This window comes from Pongo pygmaeus, chromosome 2, assembly GCF_028885625.2.
Source record: "Pongo pygmaeus isolate AG05252 chromosome 2, NHGRI_mPonPyg2-v2.0_pri, whole genome shotgun sequence".
Classification (NCBI taxonomy): Eukaryota; Metazoa; Chordata; class Mammalia; order Primates; family Hominidae; genus Pongo; species Pongo pygmaeus.
In genome coordinates, this window is record NC_085930.1 from 102,084,625 (window position 1) to 102,099,783 (window position 15,159).

General features: G+C 48.6%; 1 protein-coding gene across 10 annotated transcripts in view; it reads left to right on the forward strand.

The window, feature by feature from the left end:
• Positions 1–1,589: 1,589 nt before the first annotated feature.
• DCAF1 (DDB1 and CUL4 associated factor 1) overlaps positions 1,590–15,159 on the forward strand; it is a 107,767-nt gene continuing 94,197 nt past the window's right edge. For 3 of the 10 annotated variants that reach the window (XR_010125726.1, XR_010125727.1, XM_054483622.1), the window contains exon 1: positions 1,590–1,701. The gene's annotated coding sequence lies outside the window, so the exon portion shown is untranslated. Of the gene's footprint in view, positions 1,702–7,127; positions 7,331–10,410; positions 10,458–14,346; positions 14,471–15,159 lie in introns of those variants that run through there. The other 7 variants (XM_063661942.1, XM_063661941.1, XM_054483623.2 and 4 more) reach the window with 7 other exon arrangements.

Sequence of the window (15,159 nt, forward strand, 5' to 3'; positions counted from 1 at the left end):
GCAGCCTTCATTTTAAGGGAGGGAGCTGGGCATGGTCATTCAGGCCTTAGACTGTGAGCCTTGAAGGCAGGGTCTGTGCTGCACTCTCCCCAGCACTGAAGACACAGGGTGCAGGGCCAGGCACAGGGCAAGGGCTCAGGAATCCTAACTTAAAACACACTTTTGTTGGCTTGTTTTTCTTTTTTTTCTTTTTGAGGGAGTCTCTCTCTGTCGCCCAGGCTGGAGTGCAGTGGCATGATCTTGGCTCACCACAACCTCTGCCTCCAGGGTTCAAGCGATTCTCCTGCCTCAGTCTCCCGAGTAGCTGGGATTACAGGACTGCCCAGCTGATTTTTTCTATTTTTAGTAGAGACAGGTTTTCACCATATTGGCCAGGCTGGTCTTGAAATCCTGACCTCAGGTGATCTGCCCACGTCGGCCTCCCAAAGTGCTGGGATTATAGGCGTGAGCCACCCATGCCTTGCAACTTGTTTTTAAAACAAGGTTTCCTTTCAGTGGCTGCCCCCATGCCCCGCTTACGAAGCGTGACCTTCCAAGGCAGTAACTGAGTTTCCACATTTTGTGAAGTGACACTTTCTCCCCGGGTTGTTTTCTGTTTTCTCCCCTGAGTTGCCTCTTCAGGAGGTGGGAGTCTCTACCCTCTGGAGAGAGTGGGCACTGAGCGCTCCACTTTCTTCTCTTGACACTCTTCTTCCTCTGCGTAATCCAACAGGTAGGGGTGCCCCAAGGCTACCAGGGCCACTTTTCAATGTAGCAGAATTTGGCAGCATGTGCTTGCCCAGGAAACAGGCAGAAAATGGATGGTCAGGCCAGGCGCAGTGGCTTATGCCTGTAATCCCAGCACTTTGGGAGGCCAAGGCGGGTGGATCGTTTGAGGTCAGGAGTTCGACACCAGCCTGGCCAACATGGTGAAACCCCGTCTCTACTAAAAATACAAAAATTAGCCAGGTGTGGTGGCGGGCACCTGTAATCCCAGCTACTCAGGAGGCTGAGGCACGAAAATCGCTTGAACCCGGGAGGCGCAGGTCTCAGTGAGCCAAAATCACACCACTGCACTCCAGCCTGGGCTACAAGAGTGACACTCCATCTCAAAAAAAAAGAAAGAAAAGAAAAAGAAAAAAGAAAAGAAACTGAGAAACTGAATGGTCACAGAGGGATGGCACTGAGGAGAAGACCTGGTCCCTGGCTCAGGGGCCTTAACCTCCTTTTTCCATGGATGACCCAGAACATCAGTGATCAGGACCCTTATATATATTCAAAAGGAGCAAGGGTCCTCCTCCATCCCTAGGGTCTCAACGGATGGGACAATGGTCAAGGAATACAGGCTCAGGCCCCAACTGTTCTCATCTTTTGGCGATGACTGAGACATGAGAAACTGATCCCATCCTGAGTCTCCAATAACCCTCCTCACCCACTACAGCCTGAGACTGGTCCAGTGAGCCCCTCCAGACCCCACACCCCTCTCCAAAGGCTGCTTGTGAAGTCCCTTCTCCCCTAAAGTCATGCCCACTTGTCCCTGGTTATCCTGGTCCCTGGTCCTGTGGGGAGGCAACCAGCTTTGTGACTTCACAAAAGGCTATCTTGTGAGAAGCCTGGACCTGCTGAAGCAGAAGCAGGGCAGAGGGGGCACCCCTCAGGAACATCATGAGACTTTTCATAGAGAGACATCGCCACCTCTAAGGGATGAAGAGCTTCCCCATGGTAAGAGCCCACGACACCCTCTACACCTAGAAACTCCCCTCTTGATGATTTTGGCTCCCAGGCCTAACTGGGTACCCCAGGCTGTATCTGGCAACATCTCCAAGAGGGATAGGCCCATGGTAGAGGTATTTACTTCGGGTGGCGTGGTGGGTCTCTGACTTCTGAATTTGTCCCATTCAACAAAGCCATTCTTCTGTAGGCCCTCTCTTTTTTTAATTTAAAAAATTATTATTAATTTTATTTTTATTATTATTATTATTTTTTGAGACAGAATCTTACTCTGTTGCCTAGGCTGGAGCGCAGTGGCGTGATCTCGGCTCACTGCAACCTACGCCTCCTGGGTTAAAGCAATTCTCGTGCCTCAGACTCCTGAATAGCTGGGATTACAGGCATGCACCACCACACCTGGCTAATTTTTGTAATTTTTTAGTAGGGATGGGCTTTTGCCATGTTGGCCAGGCTGGTCTCGAACTCTCGACCTCAGGTGATCCACCTGCCTTGCCCCCCTAAAGTGCTGGGATTATGGCGTGAGCCACCACGCCTGGCCATAAGAATTATTATTTTTTTATTTTTATTATTTTTTATAGAGATAAGAGTCTCACTATGTTGCCCAGGTTGGTCCTGAACTCCTAGGCTCAATGATCCACCTGCCTCAGCCTCCCTAAGTGCTGGGATTACAGGTGTGAGCCACCGTGCCAGGCCCAGGCCTTCTTGAAATGAAATAACTGATAGAGTGGTAAACTCTTTCTGACGTGAGTCATCATGAGGGTCTGCCCTAGCAGTCTCCAGAGTACCTTCAAATGGGTCAGGCCAGAGATCCCTGAATCCTGTAGAATCGTCTTTCTAAAAATCCAGGAGTGGCCAGAGCATGGTGGTTCACACCTGTCATCCCAGCACTTTGAGAGGCCAAGGTGGGTGGATCACTTGAGGTCAGGAGTTCGAGACCAGCCTGGCCAACATGGTGAAACCCCATCTTTCCTAAAAATACAAAAATTAGCCAGGTGTTGTGGCAGGCACCTGTAATCCCAGTTACTCAGGAGGCTGAGGCAGGAGAATCACTTGAACCCAGGATGCAGAGGTTGCAGTGAGACGAGATCGCTTCACTGCACTCCAGCCTGGGGACAGAGTAAGGCTCCATCTCAAAATAAATAAATAAATAAAAGTTCAGGGGTTGCCGGGCGCGGTGGCTCGCGCCTGTAATCCCAGCACTTTGGGAGGCAGAGGCGGGCGGATCACGAGGTCAGGAGATCGAGACCATCCTGGCTAACACAGTGAAACCCCGTCTCTACTAAAAATACAAAAAATTAGCCGGGCGTGGTGGTGGGCGCCTGTAGTCCCAGCTACTTGGGAGGCTGAGGAAGGAGAATGGCCTGAACCCAGGAGGCAGAGCTTGCAGTGAGCCGAAATCATGCCACTGCACTCCAGCCTGGGCAACAGAGCGAGACTCCGTCTCAAAAAAAAAAAAAAAAAAAAAAAAAAAAGGTCAGGGGCTTCTGAGAGCTTGGAGGCCAGGCTAATACAGACTCTCTCCCCAATGTTGACTCCACTCTTCCTCCTGGAAGGATTTCCAACCCCAGGAACCTGAGGCAAAACAGGCTAGGTGTGCTTGCTTTTTTATCTCCCCTTTACCTGTGCCCACTGGTCGATGTGGGTGCTTAAGTTGTTCACTTTGTGGAGTTTGTTTCTTTCTCTGTAAAGTGAGAGTAGTGGATGTGGATGTAATCAGACATAATTACACACCCTTTGGGAAATGATGTAGCGTTCTCTCTCCTCATTTTCTGGGGGTGGGGTACAGGGGCAACCAGGCAGGAGCAGGGTACCCAGTGAGTGATTGGGATTTCCTCTTTGTCCAGGCTGGTGTTCCCAAAGCCTGGTAGCCTTAAGCCTCTAATTGGTGGCTCCTGCGACACTCCTGGACACTTGCAGTAGCAGTCTTGTCTAGCCAACAGGAGAGCAGCGGTGGATATGGGACAGCTGACCTCACTTCCCAGCCCCAGGGAAGGGAATTGCTGGAGGAAGCGCAGGAGTTGTGGGGTGGCACCAGGGTGAGGATGGGCTGGTGGGAGCACCTGGGTAAGCCTAGAAGGAGGTGCTGGGAGTGAAAAGCTCATAGAAGGATGGGAGCGGGAGAGGGAGGAGAATGAAGGAGAAGCTTGAAGCCCAGAGGCTTCCATCTTCCTACCCAGGGAGTGGGCGTGCTTGGAGGTGGGAGTAGGTAGAGCATGCTAATCTGCAGGCCTTGGTCCTGGGGCCAGGGCTGGGCTCTTCTTGCCTTTTGTCTGCTGCTGGGCAGCCACCAAAGCACTCCTCACTCTTTCAGATGGGGCTTCCTCTTTCTTGGGCACACCATGGAGCAGGGGGTGGAACAGGCAGAGCAAGGTGAGGTGGAGTCCAGAGATGTCCTACCAAAGAGGCCAATAAATCTCCTCCCAATGGTGCAGGACCCATGTGCCAGAACCAAGCCAGGTGTGTGGGCCTGGATTGTCTGTAGCTTTGTGTGTGCATATGCTTAGATGTGAAAGTATTTGTTGTGAGGACTGGGTGCCTAATGCATAGTGTGCATGCTTGTATATCTGGCACATGTGGGTATCTGTGAAATATGCCACCAAGCACACTTGGAATGCATGTGCAGTTGGGAAAGCCTGGGTGCTCCCTCTTCCCTTTCCTAAAAGTGGGAAGGAGGTGTTTGAAGGTGTCTGCAGGTGTGTGGCTATGTGCGTGTTGGGGAGGGGGAGGTGTTGGCAGGGGTAGAGGAGGCTGCAGGAGTTAAGAGTGCAGATTCCTGAGGGTGTGGCTGCTGGAGAGGCCCTGTTTGTCTCCTGCCCTGCTTCCCCTGCCTCCTAGGCCTTGGCTTCTCCAAAGCCCCTTTTTAATGCTTCTTGCTCCCATCACCAACCCAGGGCCCCAGGCTGGGTTTCTGTTTTTTAAAAAAAATTAAAAAAAAATTTTTTTTTTGAGATGGCATCTTGCTCTGTCACCCAGGCTGGAGTACAGTGGCACAATGACAGCTCACTGCAGCCTCAACCTCTCAAGCTCAAGCAATCCTCCCACCTCAGCCTCATAAATAGCTGCGACTACAGGCATGCACCACCACATCCGGCAAATTTTTAAGATATTTTGTAGAGACAGTGGAGCAAGGGTGAGGGTGGGGGTGTCTCTCTATGTTGCCAGGCTGGTCTTGAACTCCTGGGATCAAGAGATTCTCAGCCTCTCAAAGTGCTGGGATTACAGGCATGAGCCACAGTGCTCTGACCAGATTGGGTTTCTGAAATGAAGCAGTGCCATCTGGTGGCAGGCTGAGGCAGTGCCAGGAGCTGGTGAGCTAAGCCTTGAGCTCCCCTAAGGGCTCTGCCTCTTAGGACCCCAGCCAGCGAAGTCACCACTGGGCCGGCTAGACCATAGACAGAGGGGAGATATCCAAGGCTTAAATGCCCCATCCTCATACATTTTAGGTTCATGGCCCAGGGAGGCATGACAGGAAAGTCACCTGAAGTAGTGCTGGAGGAAAGACATGTGGGTTCTATTCCTTGTTCTACCTCTCTGGGTCCAGATTTCTCATCTGTAAAGGTGATTAACCATATCTTCCGTGTGTGTGTGGCAGGGTAGTGAGGGTTAAATGAGAGAGCGTGGCTAGAACACTTGGCTCAGAGCCCAGCATGCTCTGAAGTTGAAAGAAATGGTAGCGGCCATTACTGACAGAGGCAAAGTTCCAGAAGCACAGAGAAGGGAGCTGTGTGTTGTGGCAGGAGAAAGAAGTGAAGAAAGGTGACATGTCTGTGGCGCTCCCAGCACACATTAGAGAATCTCTGCTTGGAGCAGCAGCTCCAAGTTACACATTTAAGAGAAGGAGGATGGTCTCTTTTCTGGAAAGAGGGAAATGGGATCTAGTGGGGAATGAAACCAAGGGACCCAGGATTCAGGCTCTTTACTAGCTGTGGAACCTGAGCATAGCAGCAGGCTTGCTGTGTCTTGTGTTCATGTGACAGTATTGCCCATGAAGACTCACGGAGATGCGTGGAGACTTGCTCAGCATTCCCAGAGAGATAATGAGCTGCATAAAGCCTTGAAGGTTGGGTAGGATCTTGTCAGGTTGAGATTCTGCTCAACTGTGGAGTCATGTTTATCTTCTATGCCCCACAAAAGGGACTGCTGGTCAGAGTAAGGAGTCCTCTGGTTCTGCTGTTAATTGGTTGTGTGATGCTGGGCAAGTCGCTCACTCCCTCTGGGCCTAATTTTTCCCAACAATATGAAGAAATTGAATTAAGTGACCTGTGAGGTCAGTCCTGCCTTAATCTATGAGCTTTTGATTTTTCACTTCTCTGCCTCACGTATAATACCTGGCAATAAGTATCTATTGATTCTTACAGGCTAGGTCTTGAACAAAAAGACAGAGGCTGGCTGCAGTGGCTCATGCCTGTAATCCCAACAATTTGGGGGGCTGAGGCAGGAGAATCATTTGAGCCTAGAAATTCAAGACCAACCTGGACAACACAGTGGGACTCCGTCTCTACAAAAATTTTAAAAAATTAGCCGGGTGTGGTGGTGCACACCTGTAGTCCCGGCTACTTGGGAGGCTGAGGTGAGAAGATAGCTTGAGCCCAGGAGGTTGAGGCTGTAGTGAGCTGTGATCGCGCCACTGCACTCCGGCGTGGGTGACAGAGCGAGACACTGTCAAAAAAAAAAAAAAAAAAAGGACAGAGAAAAGAGGCTGGGAGAACTCAGCCCAGGAGTTCGAGACCAGCCTGGCCAACATGGCAAAACCATGTCTCTACCAAACACACACACACAAAACAAAAACAAAAATTGGCTGGGTGTGGTGGTATGCGCCTGTAGTCTCAGCTGGAGGCTGAGGTGGGAGGAGTGTTTGACCCTGGGAGGCGGAGGTCGCAGTGAGCTGAGATCGTCACTGCACTCCAGCCTGGGCAACAGAGCGAGACTCTGTCTCAAAACAAAACAAAACAAAACAAACAAACAAAAAACAACCAGTGCCTTCTGATTTAATGAGTGCTGTTATTTCTGATATGTTTATGAGAAATATTTTCTTAGATCACGGTATGTTCTAGGTAAGATGAGGCAAATGGCCAAATAAAACAGAGGCTGTTTGCGCACACAGGTCAGAACAAGATACTAAAAAGGTATCAGGCTTTTATAGTACTGTCTTAGAAGGATTGGCTCCCTCACTTTTCACGTCCGCCTTCCGAAGCAGCCAATGAGTACTCAGCAGTTCGCATTTATCCAAAAAAACTACAAATCCAGAAGTCAATGCGCCAGGCGAAGAGCTCATGCGTCAATTGGGACTGGTGGGCCCGCCCCTAGACGCGGAACTTCATTTCCCAGGCGTCCCTGGGGCTCTTGGATTTTTTTTTTTTTTTTTTTTTTTTTTTTTTTTTCCCCGATCTTGCAGACGTTCTCCTCCCGCCCCTTGCTCGCGGTCCTCGCGCCAAATAGGCGCGCGCGCGCGGTGCACGTAGCGCGCGAGTGACGCATAATATGTGGGCCGCTGTGGAGCCGTGGTCGCGCTGTGTGTGTGAGTGGAGAGTGAGTGCGGGACCTGAAGCTGTGTGTGTGTGAACTGTGGCCACTGGCGGGGTCGGGGGGGAGGGGGGCAGCGGCGGAGCCGCCTCGGACGGTGAGTGGGAAATGGAGAGAGGCGACTCTACGGGAGAGGCGCGAGGAAGCAGGTCGCGCGGCTGGCCGGGCGGCAGAGTGGGCGCCGGGCTGGGGGGAGGGGCGGCACCTGCTTGGGCCGCCGGCGAGGAGGGGGCGGGCCGGTCTGCCGGGAGGCTGGGCCCGGGTCCTGACAGGACTTTTCTTCCTCCTGATTCTTGTCCCGGGGGCGGGGCCTCCACGTTCTTCCTCCACTCCCCACGAGAAGCTTCCCGAGAGTAACTCTTCCGCCCGGAGTGGGGGGGCGGGGTGTGTCCGCCCCTACCTGGAGGAGGGGCGCATTTCATTTCCCTTGTTATCTTTTTTCCTTCCAATCCTCCTAGTCTCTGTTCCGTACGGGCTTGCGGGTCTCCATCTTCCGTACTATACGGCGGGCCCCTTCCCGGACTGTGTCTCCGCCTTCAGCTCCAGTCACCTGGGCGGGCTCTCCAGTCTCGGCCTCGTGCCACCTCTGCCTGCACCCGCCCGGCTCTTGGACCGTGCGACGGGGGCGGAGCTTTCCGGGCGCTCCTCCCATCCCCATGAAAGAGGGAAGGGTTGGAAAGAGAGGTGTGCGGGTCCCGCAGCCTGGAGTCAAACTCAGAGTGCCCGCCAAGCTTTCCTGGAGTCTATTTCCGGGGGTTATAGTAGTTTTCAACTGGGGTGTCAGAAGCGTTTGCTTAACAACTTCACTTAGACAGTTTTCTGTCTGGCTTCCTCTTACTGCAGTGGCAGCGCTCTGGTTTTCCATTTGTTGAGGAAATAGTTTTGGAGTGTTTGTATTAGCTATTTTTGAGTCACGAATGACTCGTCCTTGGCCACGTCATGTTGGTCTCGGTTTTTCCTTACCCTGTTTTTTCGATGAAGCCTTTTAATTAGTCTACATGTTTTAATTTTTTATATTAGTAGCATCTTCCTCTTCAAAATGCATTGTTAATGTACAGAATGAGAAGTTAATTGGTAATATCATCCTGCATTTTCTTTTTCCAGCTTACTGGAGTTTACCTTTAATGTTTATGTAAGTGTGTATATTTAGATTTTAGGGATCTATTTAGTATTTTTCTTAATGATGTGAACATTTGGGTTTTCTATATAGCAGTTATTCATTACCCATTTTTGAGTGGGTATATATTTTTGGATGTTAAAGAGATAATAGAGAATTTGGGGAATGTAGGGAAATCATTTTGTGCTCAGTATCTCTTGGGTAGTTGCTGAGTACAGTGTTTTACTGTTCTGCCTATTATACAGTTTTAAAATTTTTTATTTTTATTCATTTATTTTTTATAGAGACAGTGGTCTCACTATGTTGCCCAGGCTGGTTTTGAACTCAAGTGATCCTGCCTCGTCGGCCTCCCAAAGTGTTGGAATTAACAGACACGAGCCACTACACCTGGCCTGTTTTTTTTAGATACACGATCTTGCCCTGTAGCCTAGGCTGGAGTGCAGTGGTGTGATCATAACTCTTTTTTTTTTTTTTTTTCTTTTTTTTGAGACAGCGTCTCATTCTATTGCCCCGGCTAGAGTGCAGTGGCGCGATCTTGGCTCACCGCAACCTCCGCCTCCCAGGTTCAAGTGATTCTCCTGCCTCAGCCTCTTGAGTAGGTGGGACTACAGGCACGCGCCACCATACCCAGCTAATTTTTGTATTTATAGTAGAGATGGGGTTTCAGCATATTGGCCAGGCTGGTCTCGAACTCCTGTCCTCGTGATCTGCCCACCTCGGCCTCCCAAAGTGCTGGGATTACAGACATAAGCCACTGCGCTGGCTTTTTTTTTTTTTTTTTTTTTTTTCTGAGACAGAGTCTCACTCTGTTGCCCAGGCTGGAGTGCAGTGGCGCGATCTCAGCTCACTGCAAGCTCTGCCTCCCAGGTTCACGCCATTCACCTGCCTCAGCCTCCCAAGTAGCTAGGATTACTGGTGCCTGCCACCACGCCCGGCTAATTTTTTGTATTTTTAGTAGAGACAGAAACGGTTTCACCGTGTTAGCCATGATGGTCTCGAGTGTGATCATAACTCATTGCAGCCTCCAACTCCTGGGCTCAAAGGAGCCTGCTGCCTCAGCCTCTTGAGTAACTAGGACTGCAGTCACAGGCTACCATGATTGGCTAATTTTTAAATATTTGTGTAGACTGTTTCTCAAAATGTTGCCCAGCTGACCTCAAGCAGTCCTCCTGACTTGGCTTCCCAAAGTACTGGGATAACAGGCTTGAGCCACTGTGCCTGGCAATTTAAAAATTTTTTTTTTTTTTTTTTGAGACAGAGTCTTGCTCTGTTGCGCAGGCTGGAGTACAGTGGTGCAATCTCGGCTCACTGCAACCTCTGCCTCCCGGGTTCAAGTGATTCTCCTGCCTCAGCCTCCCGAGTAACTGGGACTACAGGCGCGTGCCACCATGCCCAGCTGGTTTTTGTATTTTTAGTAGAGACGGGGTTTCACCATGTTGGTCAGGCTGGTCATGAACTCCTGACCTTGTGATCTACCGCCTCGGCCTCCCAAAGTGCTGGGATTATAGGCGTGAGCCACTGCGCCCGCCTATTTTTATTTTTTTGAGACAGTCTCCCTGTGTCTCACCTAGCCTGTAGTGCGGTGGTGTGATCTTTGCCCACGGTAACCTCTGCCTCCCAGGTTCAAGTGATTCTCATGCCTCAGCCTCTGGAGTAGCTAGGATTACAGGTGTGTGCCACCACGCCTGGCTAATTTTTTAATTTTTAGTAGAGATGGGGATTTGCCGCGTTGGCCAGGCTGGTCTTGAACTTTTGGCCTCAAGTAATCCACCCACTTCAGTCTCCCAAAGTGCTGGAATTACAGGCATGAGCCATAGTGCCTGGCAAACAATTGTTAATATTATGCCATATTTTGTCTATTTGTGTGTGTGTGGTATCTATATATATATTTTGTGGAATCATTTGGAAATAAGTTGCAGGCCTGTCATCCCTAAATACCCTAGCAGACACTTGTTAGGATAAGGAAATTTTACATAGGTATTTCTTGAGGCTTTATATTATCCCATCATGGGGACAATATTGTCATTTAACCCCGCACAACAACTGTTTCCATCTTACAGATAAGGAAATTGAGATTTGGAGAAGTTAAATAACCAAGACTTCACAGGTATGTCAGCAGAGTTGGGATATGAATCCTTGAAACCTTTTTTCTATCTAGTACTAGCTGGTCTTGGGGACCTCTCTGAGCTAGTTTCCTTATGTGTGAAAAAGGGTAGGATGGTTGTGAAAATTCAGAATAATGTAAGTATAGTAAATTACTTAGCTCAATGTCTGTCCCATACTAGATATTCACTAATTTGTAACTATCGTGTCACCATTGGACAGACCATCATTTCTTCATAGCACTTAAAGAACTCACTTAAGAACTTGAGTAATGCACCGTTACTGTCTTGGGCATAACAAGGTGAAGATGACTTGTTTTTGCTCTTGTTGTGCAGGCTGTAGTGCAGTGGTGTGATCTCAGCTCACTGCAACCTCTGCCTCCTGGGTTCAAGCGATTCTGCTGCCTCAGCCTCCAGAGCAGTTGGGATTACAGGCGCGTGCCACCATGCCCGGCTAATTTTTTTTGTATTTTTAGTAGAGATGCGGTTTCACCATGTTGGCCAGCTGGTCTTGAACTCCTGACCTTGTGATCCGCCGGCCTCGGCCTCCCAAGGTGCTGGGATTACAGGTGTGAGCCACCACGCCCGGCCTAATTTTGTATTTTTAGTAGAGACGGGGTTTCTCCATATTGGTCATGCTGGTCTCGAACTCCCAACCTCAGGTGATCTGCCTGCCTTGGCCTCCTAGAGTGCTGAGATTACAGGTGTGAGCCACCGTGCCTGGCCTTTTTTTTTTTTTTCTTGAGGCAAGGTCTCGCACTTTTGCTCTGGCTGGAGTACAGTGGTGCAGTGATGGCTCACTGCAGCCTCCACCTCCTAGGCTCAAGCAGTTCTCTTGTTTCAGCCTCCCCAAGTAGCTGGGATTACAGGTTGCAGTGAGCCAAGATCGTGTCCCTGCACTCCAGCCTGGGCAGCAGAGCTAGATTCTGTCTCACAAAACAAAAAACAAACACAAAAAAACACATTGAAATAGGTACTACTACTACTACTACTACTAATTTTTAAATTTTTTTCATAGAGGCAGGATTTCACCATGTTGTCCAGGCTGGTCTCAAACTCCTGGGCTCAAGCGATCTGCCCACTTAGGTTTTCCAAAGTGCTGGGATTACAGGTGTGAGCCACCACACTCAGTTGCTGACTGCTTTTATTGATACTATGTTAATTCACATTGCTATTATTAATTAAGTCTGTTACAAGTTTATCTTTTCCTTTATTTATGTATTTAAATAATAAAGACAAGGTCTTACTGTTACCCAGGCTGGTCTCAAACCCCTGGGCTCAAGTGATCCTCCTACCTCAGCCTTCCAAAGTGCTGGGATTACAAGTGTGAGCCACCATGCCTTGCCTTTATATTGTTTTATTCTTTATTATTATTAATATTTTTTTTGAGATGGAGTTTTGCTCTTGTCGCTCAGGCTGGAGTGCAGTGGTGCAATCTCGGCTCACTGCAACTTCTGCCTCCCGGGTTCAAGCGATTCTCCTGCCTCAGCCTCCCGAGTAGCTGGGATTGCAGGCGCCTGCTGCCACGTCTGGCTAATTTTTTGTATTTTTAGTAGGGTTTCATCATGTTGGCCAGGCTGGTCTTGAGCTCCTGACCTCAGATGATACACCCACATTGTCCTCCCAAAGTGCAGGGATTACAGGTGTGAGCCACGACGCCTGGCCTATTTTTTATTATTTTTTTAGATAATAGAGACAAGGTCTCACTAAGGCTCATATTTTCCTTGGTCAAGTGGTTATTCCCAAAGTTATAATTATTTTCAGGCATAGATTAGTTGGAAATTCTGAAAATGATACCAGAAGTATATATGTATATGTTTCTAAGTTGAACTCTAAAATTTTAGTGTTTTAGGCCAGGCATGGTGGTCATGTCTACAATCCTAGCACTTTGGAAGGCCAAGGGGAGAGGATTGCTTGAGCCCAGCAATTTGAGAGCAGCCTGGGTAACATAGTGAGACCCTGTCTCTACAAAATAATAAAAATTAAAAAATTTTAAAAATATAAAATTTTAGTGTTTTAATGCCTTTGAATTAATCTTTATTAGAGGTAGTGTTTTTTAAAAAATCATGTCTTTATGTGCTCTAGTAGGCTCACTGCTTAAGTTATCTAAGAAGCAGTCTCTTCTGGATCATTTCTTTTCTCATTAAAAAATTGTGTTAAATTTACGTAGCATAAAATTAACGACTACCCATTTTGAAGTGTACAAATCCGTGGCATTTGTAGATTCATAGTGTTGTGCAACCATTATCTCTTTCTAGTTCTAGAATATTTTTATCACCTTAAAAGGAAACCTCATACCCATTTAGCAGTCACTACCCATTTTCCCCTTTCCTCAGGCCCTTGGCAACTACTAGTTAGCTTTCTGTATGTTGGTTTACCTATTTCAATTTTTTTTTTGTTTTTGGTGAGACGGACTCTCGCTCTGTCGCCCAGGCTGGAGTGCAATGGCGCGATGTCGGCTCACTGCAACCTCCGCCTCCCAGGTTCAAGCGATGCTTCTGCCTCAGTCTCCTGAGTAGCTGGGACTACAGGCGCATGCCACCATGCCTGGCTAATTTTTGTACTTTTAGTAGAGACGGGGGTTTCACCATGTTGGCCAGGCTGGTCTTGAACTCTTGACCTCGTGATCCACCCGCCTTGGCCTCCCAAAGTGCTGGGGTTACAGGTGTGAGCCACCATGCCCAGCCTTCAATGTTTTATGTAAATAGAATCATATAATATGTGCCCTTTTGTGTCTGCTTTCTTATTGTTTTCAAGGTTTTTCCACATCTGTAGCATGTTACTACTTCATTCATTTCTATGACTGAATATCCCGTTGTGTGACTATACCACATTTTGTTTATCTGTTCATCTGATGATGGACTTCTGGGTTGTTTCTACTCTTTGGCTATTGTGAATAATGCTACCAAGAACATTTGTGTATAAGTCTTTGTTTGAATTCCTTTTTTTTTTTTTTTTTTCCTGAGATGGAGTTTTGCTCTCATTGCTCAGGCTGGAGTGCAATGGTGTAATCTTGGCTCACTTCAACCTCTGCCTCCTGAGTTCAAGTGGTTCTCCTGCCTCAACCTCCCCAGTAGCTAGGATTACAGGCATGTGCCACCATGCCCGGTTAATTTTGTATTTTTAGTAGAGATGGGGTTTCTCCATGTTGGTCAGGCTGGTCTCAAACTCCCGACCTCAGGTATTCTGCCCGCCTCGGCCTCCCAAAGTGCTGGGATTACAGGTGTGAGCCACCACACCCAGCCCTGTTTTCAGTTCTTTTGGGTATATATCTAGTGGTGAAATTGCTGGGTCGTATAGTAATTCTACATGTGACTAAAAAAAAAGACCTGCATCTTTTTGAGAGTCCCAAACTGTTTTTTATAACTACTATACCGTTTTACATTTCTTTCTTTTTTTTTTTTTTTTGAGATGGAGTCTCGCTCTGTCGCCCAGGATGGAGTGCAGTGGCGCGATCTCGGCTCATTGCAAGCTCCACCTCCTGGGTTCACGCCATTCTCCTGCCTCAGCCTCCCGGGTAGGTGGGACTACTGGCGCCTGCCACCACGCCCGGCTAATTTTTTGTATTTTTAGTACAGATGGAGTTTCACCATGTTAGCCGGGATGGTCTCGATCTGCTGACCTCGTGATCCGCCTGCCTCGGCCTCCCAGAGTGCTGAGATTACAGGTGTGAACCACCGCGCCCGGGCCACCTTTTTACATTTCTACAAGCAATATGTGTTCCAGTTTCTTCACATCCTTGCCAATGCTTACATTTTCTCATTTCTTAAACTATAGTCATGTTAGTAGGTAAGAAGTGATATCTCATTGTGGTTTTGATCTGCAGTTCCCTAGTGACTGATGTTGAGTATCTTTCATGTGTTTCTTGGCCTTTTTTTTTTTTTTTTTTTTAAGACAAAGTCTCACCCTTTTGCCCAGGCCAGTGTGCAGTGGGGTAATCTCGGCTGACTGCAACCTCTGTCCCCTCCAAGTTCGAGTGATTCTCCTGCCTCAGCCTCCCGAGTAGCTGGGATTACAGGTACCTGCCACCATCCCTGGCTCTTTTTTGTATTTTTAGTAGAGACAGGGTTTCAACTTGTTGGCCATACTTGTCTCAAACTCCTGACCTCAGATGATCTGCCTAAAGTGTTGGGATTATAGGCATGAGCCACAGCACTCGGCCCATTTTCGCATATACTGTGAGGCAAAGATCCAACTTCACTGTTTTGTGGGATAATATCCAATTGTCTCAGCACTACTTTTTTTTTTTTTTTTGAGAAAGGTCTTGCTTTGTCACCAGGCTAGAGTGCAGTGGCGTAGTCTCGGCTCACTGCAACCTCCGCCTCCCACAGGTTCAAGTGATTCCCCTCCCTCAGCCTCCTGAGTAGCTGGGACTACAGGTGTGTGCCACCACACCTGGCCATTTTTTTGTATTTTAGTAGAGATGGGGTTTCACCATGTTGGCTAGGATGGTCTTGATCTCCTGACCTCGTGATCTGCCCACCTCGGCCTCCCACAGTGCTGGGATAACAGGCGTGAGCCACTGTGCCCAGTCTCATCAGTACTTTTTTGTTTGTTTGTTTGTTTTTTGAGATGGAGTCTTGCTCTGTCGCCCAGGCTGGAGGGCAGTGGCGCTGTCTCAGCTCACTGCAACCTCCGCCTCCCGAATTCAAGCAGTTCTCCTGCCTCAGCCCCCCCGAGTAGCTGGGGTTACAGGCGCGCCACCAC